A 15,729-nucleotide genomic window follows, 5' to 3' on the forward strand; every position below is an offset into this window, starting at 1 on the left:
TGTTCTGGGTGGGCATTTCCATGACTCTGGGGACCCCTCACCCTGTAGAGAAGACAGCAGATGGAGGAAGGCAAAGCAGGACTCTCAAAAGCCCATGCCGGGCAGAGCCCCATCTCCCTGCTCTGAGGAAGCACTGGTCTACAGCCAAAGCTTCGATGTATCAGTGGCTCTTGGTGGTGATGCATTTGTCTCCTGGGGGTCATTTGGCAAAGTCTGGAGACATTTTTGGTTCCCACAAGTAGGGTAGGTGGGGTGCTCCCAGCATCTAGTGAGTAGAGGCCAGCTGGCTGCTAAACATCCAGCAATATACAGGATAACCATGGCCTTCTCACCCCTATGAACAAAAAATCAACTGGCCCAAAATGTTAGTAGTGCCAATGTTGAGAACCCCTATGACACATGCATAAGTGTGGACCCCAAACAGTCTAAGGGTTCAGACCCTAGTCTGCTACTGACTTATTAGGGGACCAGTTATTTTTCTCTCTGTATCTCAGTTTTCTCACCTGTAAAATGGGGTTAATGGAAACTATTTCCCAAGGCTATTGTGAGAAAGAAAAGGAACTTGCCGTGTAAAATGCTTGGTACAAAGTAGGTCCCCAATAAATGTCATAAGTGTTTCTTCAATGAGGAGGGAAGCCGACTTCATAGTCTTACATGCCTTTTGTGAACCAACTAGAAGTCTCTAAGTTTGTAAGAGGAGTTTGGCCATAAAAGCAAAAGAAGCTTATATGATTTCAGAATGACTGTAGATAAAAAGTCAAGAGGAAATACAGATATGTAGAAAGATATTCTTAAATTGTGTTTATCAACGAGAACATTGTACATACAAAATGTTTTATGAAGCTGTGGGCAGGAAAAACTGAGTTATACTTCTGGCAGGAATTTCCCTTTTCTGCAAAGGATTCTCCAGATCAAGACACCATCCCTACACCTTCCCTGGCCTCTCCATCCCTATTTATTCCCCAGCACCCACCCCAGCAGCCGTGCCTAGATGTAGGGCAATCCCATCAGAGGTGACTTGCTGCCATCTGGTGGCAGAATTGGTAAGGGCGGCTAGGATTTTGTCCGCAGATTCTGCCACTAAACCCAGGACGTGATTTTACCACGCACAAAGCAACCTTTTATTTAACAGCACCCAGGAGCTGTGGGGAATGTAAAGAAGGACAAATCTTCACCTCTTCCCAGAATTAGATGGAGACATTTGGGTTTTGGGGGAGCTGATGATAACTTGAGACCCCTTCAAATCTGTTTTAACATGTTTAGTTGGAGTAGGGATGCTCTAGTTATTAAAAAACTATTACCTAATAGAAATTATATATAGAAATTATTATTATATATAGAAACTATTATATAGAAATTATATAATTTCTCATGCTCAAATAAGGAATTTCCTACATGTGCTCATATAAAGCTTTAATCATTCACACTTAACTAAAAGAGATCGTTTGTAATGATATAGATAGAAAACAACATCCAAAAGTGCTTAAACATTCTTTTTCTGACTCTATCAGCAAAATGTTTTCAACTTTCCTGTGTTTCTTCTTCTCTTTTTTGTTTTCTTTCACTGTTTTCCTACGGGGGCTACTTTCTGAAAGGCAAATTTAAGGCTCTAAAATGTAGATAATGATTCGCCCCTCGTTGATAATACTGCTACTGATTTATTTCAGAATTCTAGCTGACTTCCCGTGGCTCTCGGGCTGGTAGTCTGACCCAGCACTGCCCCCAACAGATTGCACTTCGAGGGTACAAACATGCCAACAACTGTGTTTTATTCCTGACCTAGAACACTATTTCAATGAAAGCGGGACCTGTTTACTTTTCCCCAGATATGAATAGAGTTGCAGGTGGAAACCCGAGTTAGCAAGTACTCGATTTCCAATTCATTCCAGTGATCATTTTAGTGCTTATATTTATTATGACATATCTTCTATATCTAAATAACACATACATGTGCCTATGTACATATATATTTGTCACCAAAAATAAACATATATACCTAAGTACAGATCACCCAGATCAAGAAAGAGAGCACTGATAGTGACTTCTGAGTGCCTGTATGCTGTATCTCTCTTCCCCAACAAAAGGGACTTTAATAATGTTTTTGCATCTTATGTGGGTTGGGCCAGAGCGTATGGTTGAAAACCATAGAAATCAACTTTGATCATCTTAAACAAAAACGGGAATTGCTGAAAGAACTTAGGGGTTCTCACAGAAGTCATAGGGGACTGGAGATCAGATCAGACTTGAACTTGCAGGAACCATCTAGACCGGGGGCTGGCCTGCCACCAAGGACATTGGGTACACTGCCCCCCTCCCCCCGGGTTCTCCTCTCCCCCTGCCCTAGGTCTTCTGAAATTACTGCTTAGACCTTGGTCTTGAAAGTGATCAAGACCGGGGCGCCTGGGTGGCTCAGTGGGATAAGCCGCTGCCTTCAGCTCAGGTCATGATCTCAGGGTCCTGGGATCGAGTCCCGCATCAGGCTCCCTGCACCTGCTTCCTCCTCTCTCTCTGCCTGCCTCTCTGCCTACTTGTGATCTCTGTCAAATAAATAAATAAAATCTTTTAAAAAAAAAAAGAAAGTGATCAAGACCCTTCTCTCTGTTTTGAGTTTCAAATAAACAGCTGAGTATCCACATGCTTGTTTCTCTCACATTTCTGAACCCCTCCTCTAAAAGCCTGAGAACTCACCAGCCAGGCAGACCAGGGGCCAGCCGGTCGTGTTTAGGAATGGGGGAGGTTAATATTCAGCATTATCATCTTGCCACTTATTAAAAGATATTTCTAGGGGCACCTGAGTGGCAAGTCCATTAAGCGTCTGCCTTTGGCTCAGGTCATGATCCCAGGGTTCTGGGATCAAGCCCTACATCCCTACATGGGGCTCTCTGCTTAGTAGGGAGCCTGCTTCTCCATCTCCCTCTGCCTGCCTCTCTCTCTCTCTCTCAAATAAATAAAATCTTTTAAAAAAAAAAAGGTATTTCAATGGAAATATCCTTGCTGTACCTAGTAGTAAAAGACCAGTTCTAAACTGACCCTCTGGGTGATGTAACACCACCCCCGTGTGTTACGGATGTCCCTCTTGTTAGCACAGCCCGTGACTCCCCTGTGAGGGGTACATAACGGAAGGCCATGAGCCTTCTGGGCCTTTAACGCAGAACTGCACTGGAGGCTGCCCTTGTGTGGCTCCTATAGGATTTCCCGTGGGTCTGCCTGCAGGGCTGCAGGGCTCCAGCCTGCCCACGAGGCACAGGGAGGACAGGCACAAGTAAGCGCCCAGGGACAGCGGGTGAGGCTGTGTGCGAAGCTGGCCAGAGAGGCAAGGTCCTGTGCTGGCCGTCACTGCCAGGGGACGGCTCATCCAAGCTCATCAGCCCACTTGCTCCCTACAGTTTTTCTGTGGCCCAGATGGTGTACACTTTCTTGATCACATTCCAACCAGTGTTTGTGGAGTCTTAGAAGCACCTCCGCAGAGTCTCGGGTCCTCTAGGAACCCAGATGGAAGCTGCTAAAAAATTAACCACACTTATCTCTGGGTGGTGAGATTTTTGTTTTGTCCTTTGTGCTTATCTTTATTTTCTCCCTCCTCTAAAATACGCCCAGGTGGCTTGTGTAATTTTGTTTAAGCCAAAAAGAAATCAATGTTATAAAGGACCCCTGACCCTGTGGGTCCCGCAGCTGCCTGCCCTTGGGACTTTAGCCTCCCGTGCATCTCGCTCTCTCCCAGGCACGGAATGAGTATATTTGCTCACATCTACAGGCAGTTAAGAAATGCTTCAGGGGTGAGGCTTACCTCTCGGCCAGTCTCGCCATTTTCCAGGCTGAGCGGTATAGAGACAATAGGGAGCGTGGCAGTAATCACAGCCAGAGTGATTCCGGAGGATGATGGAAGAACTTCTTCAGGAAAGGGTTAACACCCTGGGATGCGTCTCCCCAGCCCCCAGCATCAACTCATCATTATCAGGTCAGCGGACCATGCTAATGCCCTTTGCCCACGCCATGTCCGCTCAGCGTCCACCTGAGCTCTCAGCTCTTCGAGGTGGACCGAGTTCTCCGTTACTGGTCTCCCCAGAACCACCTGCCGACCTGCTGAGGCCTCCAGCTTCGCAGTATCCAATTCAGGCATTGACAGAAGTGTCTCATGGAACAGAAAGAGTTCAAAAAAAAACTCCAGGGGTGGGTCAGCATCTCTGGCCACGGGAAGCTCCAGGACAAGCCAGGCGGTGTGTCAATGCCCACTTTGCTATCCCCCATTTCGGTACGTTTTATATTTATTTTGGACTGGGTTCAGTTCTCTAAAAGTGTGGGAAAGAGGGTGTTTGTCATCTTTGCTGATTTAGTAGCTTGTACACACATTTCCCAACCACAGGCTAGAACATTGGACAGTACCATTTTGGTTTAATCTCAGTAGATGTGTAACAGACCGTGCTGAGGACTGTGAACACCTTTCATTCATTCCCCACCCCTGCTAACCTGTCTGTCTCCTCCCAACTGGTCTTAACCCTGGAGTCTCAGGTCAGATTGATGCTTGATATGTGAGTCCCCTGAAAAAGCCCTCTCTACTTGAAACTTCCCCACCCACCGTAGCCCCAGGGACAGGCACTTTCAATGTCCTTCGATCCTTTTTTAGATGACAGTTATAGGTTAGTATCAAATACAGATTCACCCTCCCAAAGCTGCAATTTCCAAATCCAAAATGCTCTGCCACCTAGAAGCTCGTTTTGTGATTCGTTTAACAGCAAACCCTATTCTGAACTGATGTGAAGCTGTTTATGACCTTTAGTTGTCCCATTGTATGATTCATGGCAGAAATACTAGAATATCAAGACTATTAATGTGTTGGGTTATGATATTGCCCCAGACCCCAGTCGGGATGTCACATAGCTGCACTCAGTGCCCTACCTCATCTTTGCAAACTTTGAGAAGTCGTGGGAAACTTCATAAGAAATTATGAACCTGAATCTGCTTCTCTAAATATAATATTTGGCCTTCTATAGCCCAATTAATTTTTTCTAGATGATTTAGAAATGATTGAGAGGGATGAGTTCAAGTCCCCTGCTACTTGTCTGCTTCTTCATTTCTGACTTGTGTCTCCTGTAATTGTAGCTTTATGCATATTGTGCTTTGTTATTTGGTACATATCTACAATCCCTGTAGTCACCGTGAATTGCATCTTTGAGCATATAAAGTATCTTTCTTCATCTTCACTTTACTTGGTATTAAGATGATGACCTGGGGCGCCTGGGTGGCTCAGTGGGTTAAGCCGCTGCCTTCGGCTCAGGTCGTGATCTCAGGGTCCTGGGATCGAGTCCCACATCGGGCTCTCTGCTCAGCAGGGAACCTGCTTCCTCCTCTCTCTCTCTGCCTGCCTCTCTGCCTACTTGTGATCTCTCTCTGTCAAATGAATAAATAAAATCTTTAAAAAAAAAAAAAAAGATGATGACCTATAGGACCTCAGTGACTCAATCAGTTAAGCACCTGCCTTCTGCTCAGATCATGATCTCAGGGTCCTAGAATTGAGTCCTGAGTCGGGCTCCCTGCTCAGTGGAGAGTCTGCTTCTCCCTCTCCCTCTGCCCTCTCCCCTCTCATGTTCACTCTCTCTCTAATAAATAAGTAAAATATTAAAAAAATAAATGATTGTGACCTGTGCTCTGTTTTCTTTGTATTTGCCTCAGGTATCTTTTACATACTTTCCTTTTCGACCTTTCAGAAGACACTGTGTCCTAGAAGGGTCATTTGTTTGACTTACAGTATAAAGGTGGGTCTTGGGGTGCCTGGATGGTTCGGTCGGTTAAGCATCTGCCTTTGGCTCAGGTCATGATCTCAGGGTTCAAGCCCTGCATTGGGAATCCCTGCTCAGCAGGAAGCCTGCTTCTCGCTCTGCCTCTGACCCTCCCTGCTGCTCATACTATCTCTCTCTCTCTCTCATAAATAAAAGAAACTTAAAAAAAAAAAAGGTGGATTTTGCCTAAAGAACAGTCTGAATCTTTTTTTTTTTTTTTGTAGGTGAGTTAAGCCTGTTTCAACATTTATTGATATGCCACATGTTAGCCTTAGTTCTATCATATTAAAATATTATACTTCATCGTTTTTAAAAAGCTTTCACTAATCTGTCACCTTTGTTGTTATGACTAATTTCCTCTCAAATTCCAGGTTTTCATTTTTGCTCTAGTTTTTACTTTTATTCGTTTTTAAAGATTTTATTTATTTATTTGAGAGAGAGAGAGAGCACAAGTGGTGGACGGGGGGTGGGAGTTGTTGAGCAGAGGGAGAGGGAGAGGGAGATGCTGAGCAGGGAGCCCGTCATGAAGGGCTTGATCCCATGACTCCGGGAACACGGCTTGGGCCAAAGACAGACGCTTAACCAACTGAGCCACCCAGGCGCCCCCTAGCTTTTACTTTTATAATGACAATTTTAATAATACCTCTTGTTTTCTACTATCTAACAATTACCTTTCTATAAACAATGAGAAAAATGAGCACGTTTCTCTTCTTCCCCTTTTCTCCTCTTCTATCCAATTTTAGTCCATAGTATCTTTCCCAGAGGTTGGGTGTTTTTTTTTTTCAGCTTTGAGGAATGTTCTTTGGCTCCCAGTTGTTAAGAGACATAGCAATCGGGAAAACAGAGTTGACCTCTCACCTACTTTCCCCCTTCCTCTGCCAACATTTGTTACATGATTTGATATAGTGTCAGGACCCATAATTCTTACACCCTTTTCAATCACTGTAATGTGTAGGATTATGTTAGCTTGGTCCCCAGTAAATATGTTCAAGGCTTGTTGCCAATCTTCCTTCCATATTTTCCATGATTATCTCTGATTTGGCTGACATTCATCCTCTGGGAGTTTTCTCAAGACAGGTCCACAGAATCAATATTTTCTGATTTTTTTCAAGTTCAAGACTATCTGTAGGCTTTATGGTTGAAGGGTAATTTGGCTGGATATAAAATCCCTAGGTACACTTTTCTTTCCCTTTGTAAGTATTGCAACATCATTTCTGGCCTTGAACGTTGCTGGAGAGGACTGGAGGCCAGCCTGATTTTTTTCCCTCTAAGCATCTTGATGGTTTTGTTTAATCGTCTTTAAAGGTCTAACACCTTTACTACCTTGTATCTCTAGGGTGACTCTCCTGGGCTAATCTCTCCTTTCAGACGATAAAAACTGAAGTCTCCTTTACTTCAGAAAATCACAGTTCTATTCAATCTGTTCCACTGTTCTGGTGTTCTTCTTTGGAGGCTGTGATTATGTGTCTTGATTCTTGTTTGCCTGTATTCTAGATCTATCATCTTCTCTCTTTTTAAAATTTTTTCTCTCATCTTTTTTAAATCCTCTGTTTCCGCTCAATTGTATTGCCTTTCTGGTGTCTCTCCTTCACATCCTTACTATGGTTTTTTTAATTGTCCCTTATTTGTACCTCCTTCCATTTCTAAACAAATTTTTAAAAATATTTTATTTATTTGAGAGAGAGAGAGAATGAGCAGGTTGGAGGGGCAGCAGGAGAGGGAGAAGCAGACTCCCGGCTTAGCAGGGAGCCCGATGTGGGGCTCGATCCCAGGACCCCAGAATCATGACCTGAGCCAAAGGCAGATGCTTAACTGACTGGGCCACCCAGGTGCCCTGTGCCTCCTTCCAGTTCATCACTATTTCTCTGATACTTTGTTTTTTGTGGGTTCTACCTGCCCATGCTTCCTCTCCTCCTGTTATCTCAACATTTCTGTGTTCTTTCTCTCTTCAACTTTTTATTTTGAAAAATTGCAAACTGACAACGTGTTAGAAAAATACTACAATGAGCATCCATAGATTCTTCCCATAGATTCACCGGCTGTCAGCATTGCCCCATATCTTTCTGAACTTTTGCCCTCTCTTTACACACACACGGTACACAAACACATTTTTCCAAACCATTTCAAAATAAACTGCAGACATCATGACACTCTATCCATAAAAACGTCAGCCTGCAAACATAACTGCAATACAAATTTAACAATAAGGGCGCCTGGGTGGCTCAGTCGGGTAAGCATTTGCCTTCAGCTTGGGTCATGGTCAGGGTCCTGGGAAGGAGTCGTGTCTGGCTTCTTGCTCAGCAGGGAGACTGCTTCTCCCTCTGCCTTGCTGCTCCCCCTGCTTGTGCTCTCTCTCTCTCTGACAAAAAAAGAAATAAAATCTTTTTAAAAAATAACAATAATCCCATAATATCATCTAATATGTAATCCATATTAAAATTTCCTCAATCACCCTCCAAATGTTAGATTTTTTTAAAGATTTTATTTATTTATTTGACAGACAGAGATCACAAGTAGGCAGAGAGGCAGGCGGGGGGGGGGAAGCAGGCTCCCCACCAAGCTGAGAGCCCGATGAGGGGCTCCATCCCAGGACCCTGGGATCATGACCAGAGCTGAAAGCAGAGGCTTTAACCCACTGAGCCACCCAGGTGCCCCATGTTAGATATTTTTTAAGCAGTATCCAATCATACATTGCATTTGGTTATTCTGTGTCTTCATTCTCTTTTAATGTAGAACAGGTCCCCTACTTCCATTACATTTACTTTTTTAAACATACACCCATATTTTAGTGTCCCATATTCTAGATTTGTCTTGTTAGTTCTTTATATTTCATTTGTTTTGTAGCACTTATATTTTCAATGAGCTATGAGCTAGGTCTAAAGATTTAATTAGATTCATATTAAACATATTTGCTGTAATTACATTGTGCATTTCATACTGCATTCTGTCAGGAGACATATGACATCAGCTTGTCTCATTATTAGTAATTCACAGTTTGATCACTTGGTTAAGGCGGGTAACTGCCAAGTTTCACCAAGGTAAAAGGACATATCTTCTCTCTATAATTATTAATTAATCTGTATGATGATACTTTATCACTGTATGAATATCTTATTCCTCAGTTACCTCTTACCCAAAGGGTTTGGCGCCTTTTGAGAATTCTTTTTTTTTTTTAAGACTTTTATTTATTTATCTGACAGAGAGATCACAAGTAGGCAGAGAGGCAGGCAGAGAGAACGGGGGAAGCAGGCTCCCCACTGAGCAGGGAGTCCGATGTAGGACTGGTTCCCAGGACCCTGAGATCATGACCTGAGCCGAAGGCAGAAGCTTAACCCACTGAGCCACCCAGGTGCCCCATCTCTTGAGAATTCTTACCTGAATCAACTTATTACATTAAGGGTTCCAGAATGGGGACTCAAAAAAACTTTGTTCTCATATTTCCATTTTGTGTTTTTCCTTCATAGCAATGACTAGATTCACTTTTTAGAATTCAACAGCGTAATGTTTGGTCTGCTTTCTTCTGCTCTATGGCCATGTTTTCCTGATGAGTATTCTTCAGTTGTTGGGAATTTTTCCTACTCTCTTTGTCTTTCATTTTATGGTGGGTTTAATTTGCTGCTGGGTAATACTCATCTTCGAATGGGCTCGTAATTTGCTTGAGGCTCCTGCAGAAGAGGCCGGGGAGCCTTCCAGGCTAGCTGGTTTTCCCCACCATCGTCAACTAGAGATACAGGCTGCTGCCTACAATTACTGCTCTTCCGTCTGTTGCTTTATATACCTTTACGTGAAGGATTCAAGATGGCCGCAGATCCTTTGCTACTCTACCACAGATAGGATGTGGTGAAAGTGACAGCATTGAGTTTCCCCAAACTGGGTCACAGATGCCTTGTTGCTTTGGCTCAGGCCCCTTAGAGCAATTGCTCTGTTGGAATTCAGCAACCACCTAAGAAGTCAGACTATCCTGATACCACAAAACTCTGAGGAGACCCATCCTGGCCGCATGGAGAGGCTTCACAGAGAGCGAGGAGTGTGACAAATCGAGGCAGCAGACACGTGAGCGAAGGAGGCGCCCGTGGCTCACCTTAGCTGCCTCTGACAGCAATTATAATAAGGAAACCCAACCAGCTGAGACTGCCACATCTCAGAATTGTGAAAGATTCTAAGTTGGTGTTTTAAGGCATGAAGTTCGGAGGGGGTTTGTTACACAGCAATGAATAACAGAAACATTCTACTGGTTTCTGGGACCTCACTGGGCTCTAAAATGTCTTCTGCTGTCAGACTTGCTCACCTGGTCCCCAGTACTGCTGTTACAAAGAAGGGATATCCCTTGAAATTGCCTTCTTCTCTTTCAGGGGGCACATATATTTCTGGAACTTTCTCACATCTATCTTCTTTGAGCCTTCCTGTCTGTTCCTCTTCATTCCTCTTCCTGTCATGTTTTCTTTTGTTATTTCTGCCTGTTCTCAGGCACTTGGGCAGCCTTTTCCCATATTTTGGAGTCTGCAAATTGTATTTGTCCCCTACTTTCATTAAAAACTATTGTCTGAGGGCACGTGGATTAAGTGTCTGCCTTCTGCTCAGGTCATGATCCCGGGGTCCTGGGACTGAGTCCCACATCGGGCTCCCTGTTCAGAGGGGAGTCTGCTTCTCCCTCCCTCTTCCTCTACTGTTTCTCAGAGGCACCCCACCCTGCTCACGCTCTCTCTCTTCCTCTCAAATAAATGAATAAAATCTAAACCCCCCTCCCCCGCAAAAAAACGAAAGAACTATTGTCTGGAGGGGGAACGCCGGGCTGGCTCAGTCAGAATAGCATGAGACGCTCGATCTCAAGGTTGTAAGTTCAAGCCCCATGCTGGGTGTTGAGATTACTTAAAAATAAATGAATGAATGAAAACTTTAAGTATATATATAGTCTGTGGGATTTTCCCTCCATTTTTCTTGTTGCTTTTGAATGATTTCCAAGAAAAGAGAAGAAAACACTGGTTTCTGTGGAGAGGCCGCTTTTAGGCAAATAGGCTTGAGCAATGGAATATAGAAAGGGCCACCATGATCTCCCCCACCACCACCCCTTGGCTGAATACACAGGGGCCAGCAGGCCACACACCTCAAAATAGCCACAGACCCTCACTGACCAATGGGCTGGGTCCCGAACAAGGAAGATTCCATAGGGCACCTTATCTTCCCCTTTTAAGAACAGCTCCCACCCGCTGCCTCTGCTGTCCTGCCCACACTCCCTGGTGGATTGAATCAACTTCTATCTCCTTTGTTCTGCCTTAGGTGAATTCTTTGACCTCTAGTGCCACTAGCCTCCATCCCATCATTACCCCACATTTGGGGGCTCCCATCCGATCGAAAGACATCCCAGTTAGGCACCATATTCCACAAACACTTTCATATCATGAGTCCCCACTAGATTTTCAATGCCTATATATATAGTTTTTAAGATTTTTTTTATTTGTCAGAGAGACAACGAGAGCAGGAACACAAGCAGGAGGAGTGGGAAAGGGAAAGCCACTTCCCACTGAGCAGGGAGCCCAATATGGGGCTCGATCCCAGGACCCCAGGATCATGACCGGAGCCAAGGTCAGACACTTAACTGACTGAGCCACCGAGGCGCCCATCTCCATCACCGCTCACCTGCTAACACTCCGGTTGCTTCCAACAGTTCACTGTTTCAAGCGATGCTGCAGGGAGGATCCCTTTACCTAGATCCTTTGTGCACTCGAAAAAGTATTTCTGCAGGAGAATTTTCTGCAAGCAGGATTTGGCGGGCAAGGGCAATGGTTGATGGGGGGCTTTTTATGCCACAGCAGACTATGGGGCAACAGCTCCATTTTGCTAGAACTGAAGCAACATTGCCCCTTAAGCAGATTCTCCTGGCTTCCACTACCCCTCGTAAATCATTCTGGTGCTGCGTTGCTGGCTCTAACCAGCCTGTGAAAGAACTGGTCCAGTTCAGTTTGGAAAAACTATGTCATCAATGAGTTTTTCCATTCAGACATTGGAGATCTCAGAAGGCAGAGGCGGAAGAAAGGAGCCGCACAAAGCAACATGAGGGAGCACTTAGGGGCCTAGAGCCGGGCTGCTGGGAAGATGAGCTTCTCAGAGGGGGGTCTGCACAGGAATCCCACCCATAGCAACGCCAACCGGGCAGATTGCTTAACCTCTCTGAGCCAGGCTTTCCTAATCCGGGAGAGGATAGCAACCGCGCCTAACAGGTCCAAGGTTATTGTGAGAACCGGAGAAGAAACGTGATGTCAGTCACAGTGTCTGTTGCACAGCGCACGCGAGGGGACTGTCCGATGTCATTAATGTAACACAGAAGACCCTTCCATCCCCCAAATGTTACGGCATCAGAGGAAGTACAGAGAAGACATGGATAAAAGGATGGAGGTTGTTGGCTTCCTAGATTTTCTCCTTTCGGTGCAAAGGCACATAACTGGGAACAAGGGGCGGGGAGGGCAAGAAAGTGTGTTCTCCCAAAGGGAAGAGTCCACAGTGGGAGGCAGAAGTTCGGGTTCCTGAGAAATGTGGAGTAGCTGAATTAGTATTTTGTTTACAGCGCTTGTGGGAGCTCTGCCCTTTCTCTGTGTGTAATCCATCAGTAGATGACTCCCCACACCCTGGGGAGCTCTTAACCAATCTTCTAACAGGTCCTGACTGATGAGCTCTCACGGCCTTGGGCATCAGACAGATGTGTAAAAAGTAATGTTTTGGCATCAGGGTCCCAGGTATGGTTGCACATGTTAAAAAGGAAACAAAACAAAATTCAACCAAGTGAATTTGAAGATCTAACTGGCATTATTAAGTGATTCATGAATCAGGCACCACCCTGTGGAACAAGTAGGGGGTGACTTCGAAAAGTTGTACAGAATGGAAGGTTTATATAGGAAGGAAAGCGAGACAAGAGAGTTATCAGCAAAAGACTGGTTCCTACAAGATGACCTTTCCTTGACGGGGGCGGGGTGTCTTTTTATGAAGATTACGTCATCCTCCTTTGCTTGGGGGGGGCGGGGCGGGGCGGGGATGGAGAAGGCGGGTGTGATGGATGACCTCACTGATGCTTATCAGAAAATTCCTGACTGACCATTTAAGGCTACATTTGGAGGGGAGGTTGGAACTGCAGTTAGATTAGGTAGGAAGCCCCATTCTCCTGACTTGGCCGGCCCCAAGTGACATTTTGGGCCTGGCACATTTTTTGCTTTCTGCTTTGCATTGTAATCATCTGGTCACGTATGGTCTTCTACGGACTATAAAGTCCCTGAGGGCAAAAACATGTATTAGAGTGTTTTATATTCCCAGAGTGCCTGTGATCATTCTGCCCTAGTACTCTGTTAGGGGCCTCTTCTGACCTGCTCCCATGAGAGGAAGCAGCCTTCTCTTGGCCTGTTTCTGACCCTCCAGGTACACTCAATCCAAGTCATGTGGGAAACAAAGGCAGAAGAAAAATGATTAAATTTCCTTACTACCCACAGCCCACTGACAAGTCCCTGAAACAGGCAGAGTGACATTCCTCTAGGAACTCAATGTTAATACTTTGCCAAGGGCAAAAGGCAATCTTGGTCTGAACCCCAGGATCCTAAGCCTACTTTAACAAATAAAAATTCCTTTGGAAACTTCCTTTGTCTCTAAACCCCCCAAGGTACGTATTGGCAATCATCCCCCAAGCATATGGCCCACTGATACACATCTGAAGGGTCTCACAACTGCGGTTTTATTAGACGGTAACAAATGACTTTTTCCCAACAACAGCTAGCCCCCCTCGAGGTCCTAGAAACCTTGCTTCCAAAATTCCTTGGATACTTCACAGTGTCCTTAACCCCCTCCCAGCCTGAAAGTTGGAATATAACCACTCACTCCTCACCACCTCTGTGCAGCTCTTTCTGCCCACAGGTCCTGTCCCCGTTCCTTAATAAAACTACCTTTTTGCACCAAAGATGTCTTTCTTGGGGGGAAAAAAAAATTCTTTCTTGGCTCTCAGCTTCAAACCCTAAAATCTTTCCTACATTGAGAGGGAAAGGCGCTCTGTAGCTGATGTAGCAAGCAGGGTTCCTGAGCCAAGAAAGAATTCTTTAAAACGTTTTTGGTGCAAAAAGGTGGTTTTATTAAAGCACGGGGACATGAGGGTTGCTTACATACTTTGGAGTTGGGGGGGATGTAAAGACCTGGGAAGTTTCCAGAAGGATTTTCATATGCTAAAGAAGACTTAAAGGATCCTGGAGGCCTGGTATTGTCACCCTGAGGTTGTTTTTCCCTCCAGCAAGGCATTAAGACTGAGACAGTTGGAAGTTTCTGGAGGAATGTCATACTACGCCTGTCTCAAGTATTTGTCAACAGGCTGCAGGTTATAAGGAAATTTAATTTTATCTACATTTACTTTGCCTTTATTCTCCACATCCTGCCCAGGGCACAGGGGCGCGAGAGGGGTCCCAAAGAGACCAGGTTAGGCCACCTGCCCTTGACAAAATCCCAAGGCAGAGAGAGTAGTGGTGGTGAAACAAGAAAGGAGTTTAGTTCAGCGAGGCAACACCAGAAGGACCACGGACTAGCGTCTTAAAGATGGTCTCCGAAGGGCCGAAAATATGTCCAGGTTTATACAAGGAAAAGGCGGGGCCAAGGTTGGTGGGTATGTTCAGGAGTGCAGGAAAGGTCAGGTCGTCAGCCTCACGGGTGGGATCTTGGGGGCTCAGAGAGCAGCCCTTACTGCCCGAGGGGGTAGTTTTGTTCCCTCTGGGGATACCTTGACTCCGGGGTCTTTTGCCTGAGATGAGCTGGAAGGAAGATCTTTTTTTTTTTTTTTAAACATATAATGTATTATTAGCCCCAGGAGTACAGGTGTGTGAATCATTAGGTGGAAGGAAGATCTTAATCAGTTAGAAAATTTGAGGTCAAAGTGATGGTGGATGAAATCCTCTTTCAGCTTCGAGCTCCTGTCCCAAGGTTACAAGTTCCTGTCCCAAGGTCATGGTATTCAGCCTACAGACTGCTTCAGGGAGCAGCAACTTCCTGTGTGTGGCATGGATCCGATCCCCCAGGCTTTATCAGGGTCCCCCTCCCCCCCACACTGGACCATTTTTAAGTGGCTCCTCATTCCGAACCAAAATCTGTCCCACCCCCAACCCGCAAGGTTTCACAACCCGTCCCTGTCCTGCACTCGAGTCCCTCCCCCGACAAGGCCTGACATCCCATTTCGGCAAATATGAAACTGTGAGACACCACCCAAGCCTCGTGGGCTCCAAACCAGCAAAAAGGTCTGTTCTGTCCTACCCCTGCCACTGGGATGGAGGTGACATGGTTTGGGAATACAGGTGAGGTTTGATGGGGTGAGGTCCAGCGCCAACGTCCAAGAAAGAATTCTTGAGACATCTTTGGTGCAAAATGATGGTCTTATTACCGCTCAGGGACAGGGCCCATGGGCAGAAAGAGCTGAGGCACTGGGGGGCCTGTGGAGTGGCTGATTATATACTGGGGAGTTGAGGGAAGTAAGGAAAAGGGAGGTTTCAAAAGAACTTTCATATGCTAAAGACGACATGCAAGATAATGAGGTCTTGCCATTGTTGAAGTTGTTTTCCCCACTAGCAAGGTATTAACATTAAGATAGTTGGGAGAAAAACATCACAGGGGTTCTACCCAGGAGTGGGGGGCGGGGGAGGGGAGGAGGTTGCGGGGTGTCAGCTTGCGTTCTGGCTTCAGCCAGCCTTCTGTTCCCTCATCAGGGGGAGGCTCAGGGCTGCCTTTCCCCCACACACAACGGTGTGCCCTGCCCCACGCCCCCACCTCTTTCTCCTTCCGCCCTTCTGCTGCCATGCAAAACCTGGCTCCCAGCCTCAGACACATGGGCAGAGAGCAAGTAGAACAGTCAGGACATCAGAGAGGAAAGCCTGTGCGCTCCTGCTTCCTTCTCTGCAAGTTTCCCAAGTGATGGGTCCACCCCGGCTGCTGCTGCCTGGGA

Source organism: Neovison vison, chromosome 13 (genome assembly GCF_020171115.1).
Source record: "Neovison vison isolate M4711 chromosome 13, ASM_NN_V1, whole genome shotgun sequence".
In the NCBI taxonomy this organism is placed as follows: domain Eukaryota; kingdom Metazoa; phylum Chordata; class Mammalia; order Carnivora; family Mustelidae; genus Neogale; species Neogale vison.